The 21,286-nt window shown below is 39.5% G+C and overlaps 1 protein-coding gene and 1 pseudogene across 1 annotated transcript in view; one reads left to right on the forward strand and one right to left on the reverse strand.

The window, feature by feature from the left end:
- LOC126765688 (glutamate receptor ionotropic, kainate 1-like) overlaps nt 1-21,286 on the reverse strand; it is a 59,159-nt gene that overhangs the window by 24,211 nt on the left and 13,662 nt on the right. The gene's annotated exons all lie outside the window — the stretch shown is intronic.
- LOC126766333 (small nucleolar RNA U3) lies at nt 14,384-14,586 on the forward strand (annotated as a pseudogene).

Raw genomic sequence — 21,286 nt, forward strand, 5'->3', positions numbered from 1 at the left:
GTGGACCTACCGACTGATTTCGGACATACACTCGTGGATAGGTAGGCAACATGGAGACCTGGATTTCCACCTTACCCAAATACTCAGTGGGCATGGTTGCTTCAGAAGCTATCTATTCAAATATTGTCATGACTTTAGTCAATACTGTCCGACGTGTACAGAGTGTATAGAAGACTCTGAACACGTGTTCTTTTATTGCCCTCGGTTTTCTAGTATAAGGGAAAAGCTGAAAACCACCACTGGAGGTAGTATCACGGTGGAAAATTTGACAGCACTTATGTGCGAGTCCTCTGTAAAGTGGAATGCTGTCAGCAAAGCGGCAAATCAAATTATGACAAAATTGAGACATTTAGAACAGATTAGGCGTCAGACAGTCCGTGCAATAGAGGAGACTTAAACGTCTTCTTCTCTCCCATGAAGTAATACTTTGTCTAGTGGTCCCGTGGGAGAGACATGAGGTGGGAGTAGGTTAGGTTTAGCGGATTAAAGTCCCGCAGTCCGGCTTTCGATGCTTCCTCCTACTATAAAAAAGAAAAAAAGACATACATACATTGGACTCATAATTCTCATTATTTGTGTCATTGCTCAAATCTTGTAAATGTATGAACAACATTGCAAATAAAACACACGCCAATGAAACGTGAACAGGAGCACATTGGCTGGTCATTCGGTCGGTCGAGAGATATATAGTGTCTGCGGGTACATTAACTTGTTTTACACCCCCGTATTTTTAAATAATAAAATAAAGCAAGAAAACGTTTTGTGCCCTAACAGTTTATAAGCAATTCACAAATAAAAAAAATTATGCAAGGTCTGTCGCAAAAGAAACAGAACTTTTTAAATATAACTGCTTCTGGTGGCGGCACCTATTGGTGGGTATATGAAATAAAAAGCTTGATCTCTTGTTGACATTTCGTCAAAATTTTAAGACAATTATATAACTACAATCGATGTTATCGATCAAATAGTGACAGCAGCTTTTGGTCATCGGTCGTAAAATGCAAGGAGCAAATATCAAATTTTGTTTTAATCTTGGGAAAACGTTTACTGAAACATTTCAAATGATGAAAAAAGTTTATGGTGATCAGTGCCTATCCCGTAGGAATGTGCATGAGTGGTTTAAGCGATTCCAAGACGGTCGTGAAGACCTCTGTGACGATCAGAAGACGGTCGTCTTCAGAAGTCAAAAATAAAGACAATGCTGATTTGTTTTTACGATTCCAAGGGTATTGTACACTAAGGTAGGTCGATTCCGGACTTTTTTTTATTCGGGATTTCTAATACTGCGGAAAAGTTGCCTTAGTACTTCCTGATTCCAATGCAACTTTTTGTTTTGGGAACGGATTGCATCTTCAACCCCAGCTCCGGCCTCGAAATTTCGGAAATTCGCCTAAAATCGTGAAATTGTCTACCTAACGCCTGAAATACGCATCTCATGGCAAAATGTATAAAACAAAAGTTATTTGTCACGTCACGGTAGTGATCATGGCCGTAGGACGAACCGCTCCCGAGATACGAGCGAAAATGCGGCGCGCCACAGCGCAAGGTGAAAATCGGCTTGCGGCCACACTTCTTGACGTTGATTTCGCCGAGTGCTATCACTCACATTCATTCACCTACGCCAAAGGACACGTTCGGACAAGTCTCCACACAAATATTTTTTCATCGAGTTCTTTCACTCTTGTCGGTGATTTCGCCGAGTTCTATCACTTACATTCATTTCCTGCGCCATACGACACTTTTTTTAATTTGTTCGGACTGGTGTCCACATAAATATTTTTTCATCGAATTCCTTCACTCTCTTCGTTGATTTCGCCGCGTGCTATCACTTATATTCTCTCAACAGAACACAGAACTCAAAATGTCTGTATCTAAATTTAAATTTGGACAGAAATGTCCTGTGTTTGGCATATATCCGTCACGGTAGTGATCATGGCCGTAGGACGAACCGCTCCCGAGATACGAGCGAAAATGCGGCGCGCCACAGCGCAAGGTGAAAATCGGCTTGCGGCCACACTTCTTGACGTTGATTTCGCCGAGTGCTATCACTTACATTCATTCACCTACGCCAAAGGACACGTTCGGATAGTCTCCACACAAATATTTTTTCCTCGAGTTCCTTCACTCTTGTCGGTGATTTCGCCGAGTTCTATCACTTACATTCATTTCCCTGCGCCATACGACACTTTTTTTTTAATTTGTTCGGACTGGTCTCCACATAAATATTTTTTCATCGAATTCCTTCACTCTTGTCTTTGATTTCGCCGCGTGCTATCACTTATATTCTCTCAACAGAACACAGAACTCAAAATGTGTGTATCTAAATTTAAATTTAGACAGAAATGTCTGTGTTTGGCATATATCCGTACAATCTCTCTGAGCCCCAGTTACCTACTTACCAGGATGTTCTTTTGTGTTATCAGTTTGAAAGATTTGGTATAGGGCGACTCCGAGGCGACAACTATGAACCTAGGAGTAAAGAGGTTACAGAAATAGTTGCAAAAAAGGTTGAACATACTTTCAAAAAGTCATCTATTCTGATAGTTTTACACACCAGAGTTGCTCATCACATACCATAAGAAATTTCTGAGTCTTAAACAAATGTTTTTAAGGAACCCAAAAGGTTTGAGCTCTAAAAGAGACGACTTTGTCTCTTCTGCCGGAAAATTATTTGACATCGCTGCTTGTAAATGCATTTATTTTTCTTCTTGCACTTGTCCAAAGGAAAGGAAAGTTCCTATCAATGAACAACCATTTCTCTTGGACCAGAGAACCAGAAGAATTGGTCGCATTGGAAGTGTTGATCTAGCTGAAACAAAAAAGATTACAAAGAAAAATGAACGTAAAGAAAAGCTTTCAAAGCGTCATTCAACATCAACACTTACCACAAAAGTATCAGCTAGAACACGTGACCATTCAGATCAGCCAGACTCTGATACAGACGACAACAATGTAAGTGCGTCGCACATGGATTCTTCCAAAAACGATGCTGATGATGAATTTTCTCTTCCATCCTCTAAAATCAAACAAAACACACTAGTATTAGAACACACTGCTTTAGCTGCCCAAAGATTTGGAGTAAGTGATGGAGCAGCGGCCTTGATTGTTTCATCTGCTTTTCTGGATGCCAAAAAAGCAGGTTTGATAACAGAGGATCAGTCTAGCATTGTCACTGACAAATGCAAGATTAGTCGGGCAAACAAAAGTGTTGGAGTTAAGCTCCAAAACACCGAAAGTATTGACTCTGTATATGGGCTCTATTTTGACGGCCGCAAAGACAATACACTTACACAAGTCAGCGAAGGAGAAAAGTACTACCGCGACACTGTCAAAGAGGAACATATTTCTCTTACAGCGGAACCTGGTTGTCATTACTTTGGCCACGTCACCTCTCCTTCCGGGTCAGCTGAGGATGAGACGCCAGCTATATGGCAACATTTACAAGACAATTCAGTTGATGTGGAATATCTAGAAGTTGTCGGTACTGATGGCACCAACACGAACACAGGTTGGAAAGGTGGAATCATTCCGAAACTAGAAGAAAGAATAGGTAGGCCATTACAGTGGGTTGTTTGTCTTCTACATTTTAACGAACTTCCATTTCGTGCTCTTTTCGAACACATAGATTGTGTCTCAAAGAGTCCAAATACATTCTCTGGCGACATAGGTAAAACGCTCCCTGATTGTGAGAAGTTGCCTGTTGTCAAATTTGAAAATTTTCCATCCTGCCAATTACCTTCTGAGGTTATTAATCCGACCCAACTTAGCACAGACCAAGCCTATCTCTATAAAATATCAGAAGCTGTTTTTTCCGGTCAATGTTCCTCAGATTTAGCGTCGATGCATCCAGGCAACATGTGAAAATCTCGCTTGCTCACCTGTGCAAATAGAATTCTGAGATTATACATTTCTACTGACAAACCAACAAAGGAAATAAAGATTTTGGTGAAGTACATACTTACAGTTTACTCACCTTTGTGGTTTTCAATAAGATTCAACAGTTCAAACAAAGACGGCTCGCGCCATCTCTATGCTGCAATTCAAAGGTCGAGATACTTATCTGCTAAACTGCGCAAGGTTGTCGATTCATCCATTCAACAGAATGCTTTCTTTGCTCTTCCAGAAAACATTCTCCTTAGTATGATGACTGACGAACGGATAGAAGTCAGAAAGTTGGCCCTTGACCGTCTTCTGGCAGCCAGAGAAGCAGAGTCTGACACTGTAAATGGAAGGGTTAGATATAATAAAGTGCAAAAGCTGAATTTCAAAGCTAATAATTATTACGATATGATTAACTTGAACACTATTACCTTGGCTGTTCCACCAGTTCTTTGTTCAGTTTCTAACAAAGAACTCATAAAAGGCCTGTCGGGAGACACTGCAGAGGTATGGAAATTTAGTGAATTCCCCTCTCACACCGTGGCAGTCGAGAGAACCGTCAAACTGGTGACAGAGGCATCTTCTAAAGTTATTGGCCCCCAATCTCGTGATCGTTTTCTACGCTCTACACTGAAATCTAGGCAACAAGTGCCAAACTTTAGTACAAAATCTGATTTTATCAATAAATTTGACACAGATTCAGACTAAAACAAGCCTGACATATGGTTGGTTGGTTGGGTTGGACTTGGGAGGAACCCGAAGAGCAGCCACCTCCACGCGCTACAGGTTAGCTGAGAGCTGCAACAATTTTCTCCTTGCGCTGTGGCGCGCCGCCTTTTCGCTCGTACCTCGGGAACGGTTCGTCCTACGGCCATGATCACTACCATTTCGGTAGCAAATGACGTGACAAATAACTTTTGTTTTATAAATTTTGCCATGAGATGCGTATTTCAGACGCTAGGTAGACATTTTCACGATTTTTGGCGAATTTCCGAAGATGCAATCCGATCTCAAAACAAAAAGTTGCATTGGAATCAGGAAGTACTAAGGCAACTTTTCCGCACCATTAGAAATCCCGAATCGATAAAAGTCCGGAATCGACCCACCCTATTGTACACCGAGAGTTCGTCCCACCTGGCCAAAAACGATTAATACTCTGTTTTATCTTGGTGTATGAAGCGTCTTTTGTCACGCAATCGTCGTGCTCGACCACAATACCGTGAGGCAGGGTCATGGCGCCTTTTGCTCGATAATGCGCCGTGTCATCGGTCGACGCTTGTCACTGTTTTTTTGACACAAAACTCCATATTAACCATTAATAGCTCACCCTACTCACCTGATCTGGCACCCTGTGATTTTTACCTATTTGGTAAATTTCATTTGCCCATGAAAGGACACTGGTTTCAGGACATTTCAGCTATCCAAAAGGCGATGACCGATATTCTCAAGAGCATTCCGAAAAATGACCTTAAACACTCATTCGAAATGCTAATTGACCGGACTAAACGCTGTATCGACGCACAAGGAAACTAATTTGAATAAAAAAATATAATTTTTGAAAAATATTAATTTTTTGTGGTTTTTTTTAAAAGTCCTGTTTCTTTTGCGACAGACCTTGTATTTCAAAACATAAGCACGTCTTCAATATTTATGAATTATTTAAATATTTTAAACTTCAAAAACAAAAAATAACATTACATATGTAGCTACTGGAAGAGTTTACATATGTATAAGAATTATAATGATTGTTTTTTCTGAACAAGAAAAAATTTAATCATAATTTGAGATGAGTGCATAATAGCTCACAAATATTCCTTAAGCTTTGCACAAGTACTTATTTAAGTGTCATCTGGCCACAAACTCTCCTTTTGGTAGTTTCACAGCTTCGTATTAATTTTAAATTTTTTAACAATTCAATATCTTGAACAAATCTGCGCAGATAATAAATGGCTACATAAAAAAGAAAAAAGGGGTGTAACCGAATATTTTATACTCTTTCAACTTGCAACGATCAAAGCCCTAGAAATGCCTTCAGTTATTCACAAAACTGTATATAAAAAATGTTTCGAAAGAATTTAACATTCATTTTTCGACGACATCGTAAACGGATTACAATTAAATTTGGTATTAAATTAACTATACTCATAGACTCACTTGACTTTATTCCTAGATTTTGCTTCGCGTTAGCGAAAATTACTTTGTAGTCATCCTCAAATGATATATATACATACTTGTATATATGTGAGATAAATACAACCAAAAATTTTAATTATATTTAGTTGCTATGAAAAATGTCAACCGAAGGATTATATCAGAAATATGAGATTTAGATCAAGGTCTAATAAAAAATTAACATTTGAATTAAATTTTTTATACTCCACTCTTTTAAACCAAAGCCCTCACAGAACTATTATCTTAAATGCACAAGAGCACTGATTGCTAAACTTACATATTACAATTAAAAAAATTAATGCATTTTTTATTTTTAATCCTAGTCATCATGGATAAAAAAATTAATTGATTTACGAAATCAATAAAAAATTTAGATTGCCTATTCCATCATACAAGTATTGTTATCATGTACAAGTATAATGATATTATTGACAACAATGAGCAAGCGGAGCCGCGGGTTTAGACTAGTTGTCAATATTTTCGAACACCCCATGACTTTGGGATTTGTGTGTATGTGAGGTACCTGTGAAACCTTGGGAATATTTTTTTAGTATAAAAAAAATAAAATCGAGTCGATACTACCCCAACTCCCATAAACTACACATAATGATTTTCGTTTTTATAACAAACCTTATGCCGAATATGTCGGTCAGTGTATGAGTGACAAAGAGTATAGGTAGATATAAAATTGCTTGGATTCCGATCTTCTGTTTGACATTTTACGTCTTAAGATATTTCCCTGGCTTGGATACTTGCAAGTTGAAAGAGCACAAAATGTTCAGCTGCACCCGAACTTAGCCTTTTCTTACTTGTTAACGGTAGCTTTACATGGATTGCGCAAGGAGTTGTCTTCTCCTTTCATACACTTTGTTTTATTAATTTTTCCTGCGTAAATTTGGTTATTATTGCTTAAAATGTTTAGGAGAGATCTACATTTATTGGAGGGCACGGCCACGCCCGTTTTTTCAAATTTTTTAACTCATACGTGCCTATTGTTACAGACATCCTTTGCACCAAATTATAGTTCCATATCTTAAATACGTGCTTAATTACGGTGGAGCATGGAGCCATGTGTAGAAGCTCACGCAAGTGAGGAAAAATCTCTGAGCTCTATTCACTTGGTAATGGCCAGAAACGATTCTTTTACATAAGGCTGAAGCAGCTTACGACTTTCGGTTTTAGACCAAGTATCATATAGGCTGCAAAACATACGTTAGAAAGCGAGCTAACGTAAGAGACCCCCTTTTGATGACGACCCTTGCAAATGTATTACGGATTCCTTAAATAGGAAGGTTCCGCAATCCAGCTGGTTGTTGGCTGACATCTCCGCCATCCAAGAAATGCGATGGGTGGGACAAGGACTGAGGCGAGTAAGTCCTTGTGGCATTTACTACAGTGGCCATATAAAGGATCGTAAATTCGGTATGGGGTTCGTAGTGGGAGAGGCTCCGTCGCCGAGTACTTCCCACAATCCGCATCAAAGCGAAGTTCTTCAACACGGCGCACGTCAACAAACACAAGGAAGTTTCGTCGTCGAGAAGCTGCAATTACAACTGACAGCGGAATGGTCTTCTACTCGACTTGCGCTACTGCTTCTGAGAGTATTCGTCAGCTACTCGATATAAGGGAACTATGGGACGGCATTTCAAGCTCCTTACGTACAGCTGCAACCGAAACCATTAGTTTTCGGAAAATGTAAAAGAACAGCTGGTACGGAGTGCCGTGTCGCAGTGGAGAGAAAACAGACTGTCTACCTCGCAACGTTACAATGCGGTATGGGATAGATACCGAGAATTGAAGAAGAATGCGAGCCGATATGGGTAGTCCTCGAAAATTCTACAAAACGATGCGGCGACTAACGGAAGGTTTCAAGACCGGAGCAAACTCTCGAACCCCCGGACGCGATCTAGTGACTGATGGCTAGAGCGTACTAATATTATGGAGGGAACACTTCTCCAACCTGCAGAAAGGCAGTGAAAGCATAACGCCAGAAAAAAGCGAACCCGATTCCCCAATCGATGACGATGGAGCAGATGTTCCAATTCCCAACCTTGAAAAAGTTCCAATATCAATTACCCGTCTGAAGAACAACAAAGCGGCGGGGGCCGATGTATTGCGGACCGAGCTTTTCAAATACGGCGGCCAAGAACTGATAAGGTGCATGCATAATCTTCTTTGTGCTCTGCTCAATCCACAAAAAGAAGACCCCATAGTTTGCATCAAAGACCTTGGGATAAGCACAATCACATATAAGGTTTTGTGTAAAAGATTGAAGCCTAGCGTCAGCAAACTGATTGGATCTTATTGGACCTTATATTCACCATGCGCCAAATTTTGGAAAATACTCATGAAAGTAGGATCGGCACACACCACCTCTTCGTCGACGAAACTGAGGTTGAGCAATACCAAAAGCTCCGTCAGAGTTCGTATGGATCTCTCCAAGCCGTTGTATACCAAACAAGGTTTAAGACAAGGCGATTCCATATCGTGTGACTTTTTCGATCCAATGCTGGAGAAAATAATTGGAGCTGCAAAGCTTAATCGAGAAGGACCAATTTTCTATGTCAGTGTACAGCTTTTGGCAAACGCCAATGATATTGATATCACAACATCCGCGCCGAAAAAAAGGAGATACCAGTTGACGAAGAACCTGGCCACACTTGCGGTCTCCAATTTGCGCTAAGCGAAGAGGAAGAACGATTTTGACATAACGACATTAAAGACGAAGAAGCTTAGTATGTCACATATATGTTTTGACTTAATGGGGTTTGTGGGCCTGACAGTGGTCCGATGACGCCTATCTATGAAAAAGTCCCTTTGCTTTGCCAAGGAACATGTGTACCGAAATATTACGATATCTCAATTTTAATCAAATTCCAGCTTGATCAGACAGAAGGAGGGACATACATGTCAGCAAATATGCGAATTACAACTCGCCTCGTCATCGTGATAATTTATATTTACCTTATCCTTTATCTGTCTCGATTAATCTAAGGTAACATAAACAATGGTTAAGTGGACAAAACTATTCTTGTTCTTCTTAATTGGCGTAGACACCGTTTACGCGATTATAGCCGAGTTAACAACAGCGCGCCAGTCGTTTCTCCTTTTCGCTACGTGGCGCCAATTGGATATTCCAAGCGTAGCCAAGTCCTTCTCCACCTGGTCCTTCCAACGGAGTGGAGGTCTTCCTCTTCCTCTGCTTCCCCCGGCAGGTACAGCGTCGAATACTTTCAGAGCTGGAGTGTTTTCGTCCATTCGGACAACATGACCTAGCCAGCGTAGCCGCTGGCTTTTAATTCGCTGAACTATGTCAATGTCGTCGTATATCTCGAACAGCTCATCGTTCCATCGAATGCGATATTCGCCGTGGCCAACGCGCAAAGGACCATAAATCTTTCGCAGAACTTTTCTCTCGAAAACTCGCAACGTCGACTCATCAGTTGTTGACATCGTCCAAGCCTCTGCACCATATAGCAGGACGAGAATTATGAGCGACTTATAGAGTTTGGCTTTTGTTCGTCGAGAGAGGACTTTACTTTTCAATTGCCTACTCAGTCCGAAGTAGCACCTGTTGGCAAGAGCAATCCTGCGTTGGATTTCCAGGCTGACATTGTTGGCGGTATTAATTCTGGTTCCTAAATAGACGAAATTATCTACAACTTCAAAGTTATGAGTGTCAACAGTGACGTGAGTGCCAAGTCGCGAGTGCGAAGACTGTTTGTTTGATGACAGGAGATATTTCGTCTTGCCCTCGTTCACTGCCAGACCCATTTGTTTTTCTTCCTTGTCCAATCTTGAGAAAACAGAACTAACGGCGCGAGTGTTGAGGCCGATGATATCAATATCGTCGGCATACGCCAGCCGCTGTACACTCTTATAGAAGGTGGTACCTTCTCTATTTAGTTCTGCAGCTCGAACTATTTTCTCCAGCAGCAGGTTGAAAAGGTTGAAGAAGTCGTACTATAGGGAGTCGCCTTGTCTGAAACCTCGTTTGGTATCGAACGGCTTGGAGAGGTCCTTCCCGATCCTGACGGAGCTTTTCGTGTTGCTCAACGTCAGTTTACACAGCCGTATTAGTTTTGCGGGGATACCAAATTCAGACATCGCGGCATAGAGGCAGTTCCTTTTCGTGCTGTCGAAAGCAGCTTTGAAATCGACGAAGAGGTGGTGTGTGTCGATTCTCCTTTCACGGGTCTTTTCCAAGATTTGGCGCATGGTGAATATCTGGTCGGTTGTTGATTTTCCAGGTCTGAAGCCACACTGATAAGGTCCAATCAGTTTGTTGACGGTGGGCTTTAATATTTCACACAATACGCTCGATAGAACCTTATATGCGATGTTGAGGAGGCTAATCCCACGGTAGTTGGCGCAGATTGTGTTGTCTCCTTTTTTATGGATTGGGCATAGCACACTTAAATTCCAATCGTTTTACAAAGAAGCTGATGCATGCTCCTTATCAGTTCTTCGCCGCCGTGCTAGAATAGCTCGGCCGGCAATCCATCGGCCCCTGCCGCTTTGTTGTTCTTCAGGCGGGTAATTGCTATTCGAACTTCTTCATGGTCGGGCAATAGGACGTCTGCTCTATCGTCATCGATTGGGGAATCGGGTTCGCCTTCTCCTGGCGTTGCCCATTCTCTGCCATTCAGCAGGCTGGAAAAGTGTTTCCTCCAGAATTTAAGTATGCTCTGGGCATCGTTCACTAGATCAGCTTTGGGGGTTCAAAAAGAGTATGCTCCAGTCTTGAAACCTTCTGTAAGCCGCCGCATTTTTTCGTAGAATTTTCGAGCATTACCCCTGTCGGCCAGCTTATCAAGCTCTTCATACTCACGCATTTCGGCCTCTTTCTTTTTCTGTCTGCAGATGCGTCTCGCTTCCCTCTTCAAATCTCGGTATCTATCCCATCCTGCACGTGTTGTGGTCGATCGTAACGTTGCGAGGTAGGCAGCCTGTTTTCTCTCCGCTGCGACACGGCACTCCTCGTCGTAGCAGCTGTTCTTTTGCACTTTCCGAAAACCAATGGTTTCGGATGCAGCTGTACGTAAGGAGTTTGAAATGCCGTCCCACAGTTCCCTTATACCGAGTTGTTGATAAGTGCTCTCAGAGAGCAGGAGTGCAAGCCGAGTAGAAAATCGTTCGGCAGTCTGTTGTGATTGCAGCTTTTCGACGTCGAACCTTCCTTGTGTTTGTTGACGTGCGTTTTTTGCTGCACAGAGGCGGGTGCGAATCTTGGCTGCAACAAGATAGTGGTCCAAGTCGATGTTAAGACCTCGGAGCGCACGCACATCTAAAACACTGGAGACGTGTCTTCCGTCTTTCACAACATGATCGATCTGGTTGGTAGTTTTTTGATCCGGAGACAGCCAGGTAGCTTGATGAATCTTTTTGTGCTGGAATCTAGTACTACAGATAACCATATTTCGGACCCCGGCGAAGTCGATCAGCCTCAACCCATTTGGGGATGTTTCCTCATGGAGGCAGAACTTACCGACCGTAGTGCCAAAGATACCTTCTTTACCCACCCTGGCGTTAAAGTCGCCAAGCACGATTTTGACATCGTGGCGGGGGCATCTCTCATAAGTGCGTTCCAAGCACTCATAAAAGGCATCTTTGGTCACATCATCCTTCTCATCCGTCGGGGCGTGGGCGCAGATCAGCGATATGTTGAAGAACCTCGCTTTGATGCGGATTGTGGCTAGACGTTCATTCACTGCAGTGAATGATAGTACTCGGCGACGGAGTCTCTATCCCACCACGAATCCCACACCAAACTTGCGCTCCTTTATATGGCCACTGTAGTAAACGCCACAAGGACCTACTCGTCTCTGTCCTTGTCCCGTCCATCGCATTTCTTGGACGGCGGTGATGTCAGCCTTTATTTTCACGAGGACATCAACCAGCTGGGCAGCGGAACCTTCCCAATTAAGGGACCGGACATTCCAGGTGCATGCCCTCAATTCGTAGTCCTTATTTCGTTTGCCATGGTCGCCATCAAAAGGGGGGTCTCTCATCCGAGGCTGTCGTTTAGTTTTCATTGGTACTGTTTTTTACGTGGCGGGTCCCAAACCCAGCGCACAACCCTATGCAGGGGATGTTTCGCCTTCTCACTTTAGCTCGCCATCGAACGGATGTTCTTAGGCTACCCAGAGGATACTTGGTCAAAGACCGGAAGTAGTGAGCTGCTTGAGTCATGTGTAAAAGAATCGTTTCTGGCCACTCCCAAGTGAATGGCGATCAGAGAACTTTCCTCACTTGCGTGAACTTCTGCACATGACTCCATCCTCCGGAACTATAACACTCTGTAAAAACACGTTGCAAATTCACAAACATATGAACGAAATTGATTTTAATTTCATATCCTTAAGTTAATATTTCAAGATCTTTTGACAGACTTTTTGCTCATGGATATTTTCGCGACATATAGCTTTGTTTTGTTTATCTTATGGTTGTATGTATTACCTAAAAATAATAGAATTAAGTTTATAGTTATACCTGTATATAGATAAGATATTACGAACAAAAAATTTTCCATTATTTTGTACACGAAAATATATCATATACGACAACTTATATATAAATATAAGTTGGGTTTTTTTCTTGTTCACTATAACTGACTAAACCGTTGCATGAAATGAAAAATGGACTAAACCACTTTGAAGGGAATCCGATGATTATGGTTTGTAAAAAAACAAATTTCAAAACTGTTAATTTTTAACTGCTGTACGAGTGTAAATATCCAAAAATAGATGATGGTGGATATCCACAGTATCGGCGTCGCTCACCAGACGACAATGGCAGAACATTCAGCATTCAATTTAAAGGAGTGAATATCGAAGTTGACAACACATGAAACGTACAATATCCGCCATTATTTTCTAATTCACATTCAAAACTCATATCGGTGTTGAGTATTGCAGTTTGGTCAAATGTTTTCGCACTTAGGTCACCAAAGCAAGCAGTTATTGGCCTTAACCGAGATGAAATCAGAAAGTCTCAAATGCGTCGATACGTGAACTGCAATGAATTTTGCCATTCATGAACATTTTCCGACTGTTGTGCATCTCGCAATTCATTTGGAGAAGTCCAAAGAGTGTATTTCAACCCAGAGAATATAGTACAGCCAGCGGAAGCACCGCCAACACCAACATTGACGAGTTTTTTCTCAACTTGCCAGTGATCCGTTTGCTCTAGTGGTTTGATATTCATTCCACCCACCTTCTGTCAATTCACTTCAACGAAAGATGAACTCATCACGAATATTTATAAGAACATTAGCCAAATTATCGTAACTAAGATTGCTTGAGTTCACGCGCAATTTTAGTTCCAACGATTTGCCATTTCAATTCAAACGTATTCAGTTTCCAGTGCATTTGAGATGACAATCAGCAGGACTCAAGGATAGTCGCTAGAAGTGTGTGGCATAAATCTGGAAATGTTATGTTTTTCACACGGCCAGATATACGTGGCGTGTTCACGAGTTGGAGAACCATCTTCTCTGTACAGAAACCAAAAAATGTTGTTTATCAAGCTGCATTACATTGAAAAAAATGTAGAAAAATCGCAAATAAATGATTTTCAACTCAATATAAATACAACTTTCACTTCATTTCAAAACACATAATTTCACGCAGGACAACGCCTGCGGGGTCAACTAGTAAATAAACTTGCACTATGGATATTCGCACTGTTGTTTGTTAACATGTTCACCTTAGTAACCAGCTAGAAGTTGTGCACTGGCCCATGCGTGCACTGTTATTGTTAGACGCGTTTTTTTTGAAGTTATACTTCTTATACGTATTTGGAAAAGGTTGTGATAGATTCAGGTTGCGCAACCTTGCTCAATATGAATCTACGCAACCTTGTCTGCGAAGATGTTCGAGTAGCAAGCGAAGCGGTGACAATCGGCGATCGTTTGTTCGTTTCTTTCGGCACAGCTCGGCTTTTCTACCAACAACACAATGTTGCCATGCTTATGCTGTTGTTGTTTTTGTAGAACAATGTTTCAATTTTTGGTTGGTGACATATTCAATTAAAAATAAATTCTGTTGGGATTCGAACCTACGTGCTCGTCGTAACTTTTCAAGCGCTTACCACCAACACCACCATTGACACTTGTATTGAGTTGTCCTAATTATGGTTTGGTTATGCATGAAAGAAATATACAATGGATCGCTGATTGTTACCTCTTTCCTTGCTTTTGCATTATTTTTGTATGCTTGTGCATTATTGAAGTTATGCTTCTTTTTCTTTCGTTTGTCTTTCATTTCTGCGAATTCTCCACTATTTTGCGTATATTTTGGTTGAAATACTCTGCGTTGGCCGTTGAAAAATTAAGGCTATACTTTACAGGATCATTACTGTAGTTAGTCTTCATTTACATTTTTTGGAAATCGACCCGCAATGACGAAGTATATCGTTTTATCTGACAGCGTGAGGTTTAAGAAGTTCATTTCTAATTTTGTCTTGTGGCATATTAGAAATGATGTTTCTTCGAAAATCGTTCGCTTACAACGGGTAAAACGACTTCTGAGTGGTGATTTTAATGAATAAATTCCTTTTGGTTGAAATGCTCTGCCTTGGCCGTTGAAAAGTTAAGACTATACTTCTCAGGATCATTCATTCCTTTCATTTCTTCAAAGAAATTAATGACATTTAGAAATATGCATATTTGCATTATTTCGTTGTCATTTCCATATTCGTAGCAAAAGAATCTCTATGGCATAAGTAAAGTAATGGCCGCCGATTGTCACCCTTTGCCGCTGTAGCAGCTTCGCCTACAAAATGCGTAAATATGTATGTATACGTATAATCGTGAATACATATCGACTCAGATTTTTGCGAGAAGCACCAGAAAGTTGTGCAATTATGATTTTTAGCTTTTGCCATCGTCGCGAAAAGACGACTTGTTGGCAAAGGCATGCACGGGGAGATGTTACGGCCTCTGTTTTTATGCATGAAGCGAGATCGCTTGTGGAATTTGCCCCTGCGTTCATGAATGCAACCGTTTTTGTTGTAAAATGTACTTCACTTGTTCTTCGCCAATTTGGCTGCCATATTGACTTGTGAAGATCAATTTTTTGTTGGTGACATATTCATATGTGTACGCATATGTATGTTTGTATGCTTGTGCATTATTCGGCAATGTATGCAAATATACATATGTACATATAAGTATATATGAATGTATGAACATGCAAGTCAATGCGCGCACATGTAGTAAGTATATTGATAAGTGATGAAAATATGATTTCAATTTCTGAACGCTCACCGATAACTGCTAGGCCTTCAACGCGTGTTGATGGATTACAAAAGAGAGATGATTACAGAGACAGAACTACTTTTCTAGTCAAAGTTCCTTCATTTAGACTTTGCTTTATTCTTCTTTTTGTGTGTATAATAAATTTATAAAATGTGATTTTAAGTTTTCTAGTTTTCTTTCATACCAAATGGTATGCATTTCTTGGAATATCACTAAGAATTATAACTTCATCCGCGCGTAAGGACTCCACGCACCTTTTTTTTATTTAAAAGCGCCTTATTGGCCACTAATAACGGTACTTTTCTTTTGAATTCGCTATACTGGCGGCTGTTTTCTTACGTTTGCATCGCTTTTAATTAATATTCTTTATTAGCAAACAATGTCATTCCCGGTTAAGGTCAAGTATATTTAATGGTATGAAAATTAAATGTTTTAAGCATAGCAAAAAAGGCTAAAATAATTAATGCAGTCAAAAATAGTGAATGTGTTACAGCTCCATTCAAAAAATTCAATATTGCTAAATCCACTATTTGGGGAATCGTAAAAAAAGAAAAACAAATTTTAGAATGTGTTAACAACTGTTGGCAGCCACTTTCTCCGATGAATGAACCAAATGGAAGCACGGTGGTGACTTAAAATAAAAAAAAAACACGTTTAAAAACATTAAATTTTTATTAGGTTACTTTTACAGAAGAAGAAATAAATAACTGGAATAAAGACCTGATTGTTGAGGAATCCATTGAAGAAAGCAATCCTGAAGATGAATTTGAGGCGTATGGTGAAAATGAAGCAGAACGCATAACTGCTGAAAGAGTTAGCCCAAGAAAAATTAAAAGCCGTTTGGATTCGGCCGAAAATAAGAAACGTCAAACAAAAATCACTGTATTTTGTTTAACAATTAGAAATCAACTTACATCTTACATACACATCTTCCTTGTATTATTTATGAAAATAAAAAAGTTTGAATGAACTAGTCATGAATCGCTAAACAGTAAACCACAGAGTTCTAATATTTTGAATAATGCAAGAAAAATAGTACTTAATAGCACTTTTGTAAGTATAAAAACTAATAAACGAATAGATAAATAGATAAATAAAAATACATAATATTCGAAGACTCGAACAACTAGTTAATTCATTAGTTAGAGTTTTCGCGAGTCCACTGTAATAAGGGGGAGGCAGATTGGATGTCTGTCTTTTGGATGCCCATTGTGAGACTACCGGTACTAAAATCCCATCCCTCCATTATGTTTTATCCGCTCCTGATGAAGTTCATCCGTACAAAAGTTTTATTTGAGCATACCTGTACGAGACATCGCCAAAAACCCTCTGCCAATAGTGTCGATTCTTTCCTTATACGAAGTCTTTAATTTGAATAGAAGATTTCTATAGTCTCTTCTTCTCCTGACAGCTTTTAAAATAAATTTTGTGTGGTGTTTCCAGTCTGCTGGTTTGTCAGCTAATTACACAGTGATCTGTTAGCACTCTTACTAGAGTTATGCGGACCATATTGCATTTACGCCAGGACTGCCTGCTTCTGGTCAGAATGTTGACTTCAGAAACTTAGCTATATTCATAACATGTTTGTCGATTAAATATCTACAAGTAGTCAGAGGCATATAAATTCCTTCTTTTTCAGAGTCTAGTTGTAGGGTGAGGCCAGCTCTGACTGATGCTACTGCTTCACATTCACCATTGATATCATTATGTCGTGGAACCCTATGCAGGTTTATCGTGAAAGAGATATGAAATCCACCAAGAGATCATGACTTATTTCATTATATTTGATAAAACCTTTAGTGATTTCAGAACCGACTGGCTATCCACGCTTTGATGAGGACATAGTGTACATTATTCAATGCAGTAAAATAGTATAAGTATGTATACGTATGAATAAAAACGAATCCATTACTTCCGGTGTAAGACTATCCTCGTGGATTACTTTCAAATTTGAAAACGTTTAATACGAGTTTTCTTCAAGTTATTATTAAGCACAAGTAAACATAAAATATACCTATTATATTTACTTAAATTTTAAATTCAGGTTTGTAACAAATAAGTAATTTTCAAAGTTATTAATTTATAACAATTAATTTATTTTTTATCAATGATATTTATAGTTTTTTATTAAATACATTTTTAAATTCATGTTAATTCGTCCTTATGTGTACCGTACCATTTTCTCCTTTAAATTTTTCAATCAAATCAACCTGTTCTACGGTGCGTCGTTCAGCCAGAATCTGATAATAAAAATGTCTTACCGGTTCCCCATGGTGCGTCCTAAAACATAAACCGCTTTGCTCGGTAGAAACAATCAGTATAATAATAAAGATATTTGTTATTATTATTATTTTATGTTAGATGTGTTAAAATACCTGTTCAAATGATTCCCAAATGAATTTTGAACGCATGCTTTTGATTTAAAATATAATTTATGTATTAGTGAATTGTACTGATTTTTACATAAAGAGATAAAAAGTATTCTAGCTATGTCCGTCCCCGGGTTCTAAGATATATCCGCACCAATTGTCAGCTAAATCGGTGCAGCCGTTATGAGTTATAAATAGTGTAAGAGGCATTCTTTTATTGCTATGATTTCCTCTGAAACCCACTGCAGTGGTCTGGTAGTCGGAGGGATAATCTGGTTTCTAATTTTGTTGGAAAGACAGCACCTTTCTTTCGACCAAGGGCGGATTCACGGGGTCCAAAAGTTGAAAATTATACATTATTTCCATCATAAGTGACACTCCGAGAAGAAGAGGACTTTGAGTTCCAAGTAAAAGTTTAAACATTTCCCTAACGCCACCCAAAAAAAAATGTGGAAAAGAATACGTTTGAAGAAATAGTTTGCAAGCGATTACAACGCCGACGTAACTAGCGAACGAACGAAGAAGAGGGGAAGTAATTTTTTCTAACGGCAGTGAGAAATTAGCAGAATCAACGAGTAATGGAAATATTTCAACATTTCTCAACGGGCAAAGAGTGAACGTAATTCAGTGCAAACGGTTTTATACCTTTTAAGACAATTTCACAAAGAGAGGCAGCAGAGAGTTGTTCATGGCGACGGAAAAAGCCCCAACAAATAAAAAAGGGAAAAAAAATCTAATGCAACTAGTTTTTTTTTTAATTGTAACAACGTTTGAAAATTAAAAAAAAGCTGTACATAGAATTGTCGGCAGCATATACTCAGGAGATGCGTGATATGATTTCGGGGCTTTCCAAGTCTGTGAGTGATCTTGTGGCTGTTCAGGTGAGACATACATACATCGTTAGCGCCAAGTAAAACAACTGTTCCGGCCAATGTAAATAGCTACGATATTTCATCTAATGACACAATCTCTGGACATGCGGCAATGCGTACGACTCCACAACATGAAACTAATAATACAATGACGACAATAGGGTTATCACCATTGGAAACTATGACACAACGTGAACGGAAGTGAAACGAAATCATTGAATTTTTGATTCCCTGATTTTGACCCATTAAAGGGAACGTTAACTTCGGAGCAATTTATTGGAAAGGTAACGCAATTACAACAGGCATATGGTTGGTGTGAGCAAGAGGTTTTGTTGTAAGCTCAATTTAAGTTAAAAGGCGTGTCCAAAGAATAGCTTGATGCACAAAATGTGTTCCAGCGATGGTCTGCTTTCGTAGAAGCATTCCAACATGACTTCCCATTCACGATGAGCGCATCAGAAGTACACAGGGAAATGTTGAAGCACAAACGACATGAGTTAACGCAATGTATTTTGCAATGTTTAATATTGGTAGATGAGGTAAGATTGACGAAGCATCTATTAATGCGTACATTATTGGGGGGTTAAACAATAATAATAAAACCCGAACTCTTATGGCAATGAGATTACCAACATGCAATGATTTGTTACGGTCACTTAAGAACTTGTCGTATTTATTGCGGTCACCAAGTCATAAGTTTCAAACATTTTTCTGCGCAAAATGCGAATACGGGCAAGAATTTTATTAAATGTTACAATGAATTTGGCCTTATCGCAGCAAAATGTACCAAACCGCATCGTAAAGCTATGTGCAGTAAATGCAACAAGGTGGGGCACGAAGCAAAGTTTTGTCGTTCCGATAAGCCAACGATTGAGAAAGTTTTAAGTGAGAATTAAGGGGTTAGAAGGTTTTGGAAGTGCAACAGTTTTAGCACAGCAGATATCGATGTCGAATTACAAATAGATGGTTGCAAAATAAATACGAAGTATTTACCTGATGGCATACCACGTGTTTATTGGAAGAGTTGTTTTATGCCAGAAAGATTGTACTTTAGTTATTCAATCGGGCAGCATGCAAGTACAGAGGAAACCTGCGGAAATTTACGATATTGACAAAACATTGAATGTTGACGAGCTAGATGATATATGTAAGTTATTACAAAGGTTCGATGACTGTTTCGCAGAAGACATGGTAAAATTTGGATGATGTAAGACTACATGTATGGAAATTCAGGTGAACACCGAGAAGCCAGTTGTAGGTAGACAATATCAAGTGCCTTTTATACAAAGACCAGTATTGGCAACGATTATTGTCGAATTGTTAAAGCATAATATCATACGTCAAAAGCGATCACCTCATGCAGTTCTAGTGGTAATTGTAAAGAAATCGAATGGAAATAACAAATGTCTGTCAATTTGCGAGCATTAAACGCAGTTTCCAATGCCAATTATAGAGGAGCAACTGTCAAAGCTTGGAGTCAATACATTTTTAACGACTCTTGATATGACGGCGGCATACAACCAGATTCCATTGCATGAGGATAGTAAAAAGTTGACAGGATTTATAACTCCGGAGGGATTATTTGAGTTCAACGCAATGCCGTTTGGGTTACGAAGTGCTCCGATAGTTTTCCAAGAAATGATAATTCAACTTATACGAAATTTACGAAGTACTCGTAGAAACAAGATTATAAGCTAAAAATTCAGCCCAGACTACGGGTGCACGGTAAAGTCACTAACAACTTTATTAAAGCGAGGGGCGGATATTTAAATGGACAGACAAACATGCTATAGCGTTCGAGAAATTGAAACGAGCGCTTTCTAATCAACCAGTACTAGTTTGATTCGATTCAATGAAAAGTCATGAAGTGCATACTGATGCCAGTTCCATAGGGTTATCAGGGGTTATGCTTCAACTCGAAGATGACAATTGGAAGCCAGTTCACTACTACAGCAGACGATGTAACGCAGCCGAAGCAAATTATCCTTCACAGGAACTAGAAGTTTTAGCCATTGTCGGGACGCTTGAACGACTACGGGTATATCTATTGGGTGCTCCATTAAAACATCGATCGGGTTCGAAAATGCAACATGAAGATTTTCTAAGTCGAGCGCCGATTGAGACCACAACTAGTTTAAACCCTTTAGCAGAGAAAGTATTGCAGCTTAATAATACACCAGAGGTTAACGATTGGGTTTACTCAATGCAACTCCAAGATAAGAGTTTATAATAAGTAAATACTTTTGGTATCCTAGAATGAGACGGTATGTAAAGTCATACATACAAGCATGCGATGAATGTCGTTTAAACAAAGTTAAAGGGGGAAAAGCTGAAAGTCAAATGTACGCAAGCGATATTTTGCCGATCCCATTTAAGCATATCTTTATTGATCAAGTCGCACCATTTCAACGCAGCAAGTAAGGATTTTCATATATATTTGTAATTTTATGTTATTTTACCAAAATGTAATATTAAAAGCTGTTCGTAATACCAAACTAGTATCAGTCTTGAAAACACTTGAAGACATGATGGCAATCTTTGGGCCACCACATAAGATAACGTCTGATCGAGGTACAGCATTCACTTCTAAACAATTCAAGGAGTTCATCGATATTCAACACAATAAAAATGCTGTAAAAACACCTCTGATCTCCTACCTGACGTAATGAGGTCACCAAATTTACGCCAAATGAACTCGTATTTTATTTCAATCTAAGATACCTCACTTATAACAG

Source organism: Bactrocera neohumeralis, unplaced genomic scaffold, assembly GCF_024586455.1.
Source record: "Bactrocera neohumeralis isolate Rockhampton unplaced genomic scaffold, APGP_CSIRO_Bneo_wtdbg2-racon-allhic-juicebox.fasta_v2 cluster11, whole genome shotgun sequence".
NCBI classification, from domain to species: domain Eukaryota; kingdom Metazoa; phylum Arthropoda; class Insecta; order Diptera; family Tephritidae; genus Bactrocera; species Bactrocera neohumeralis.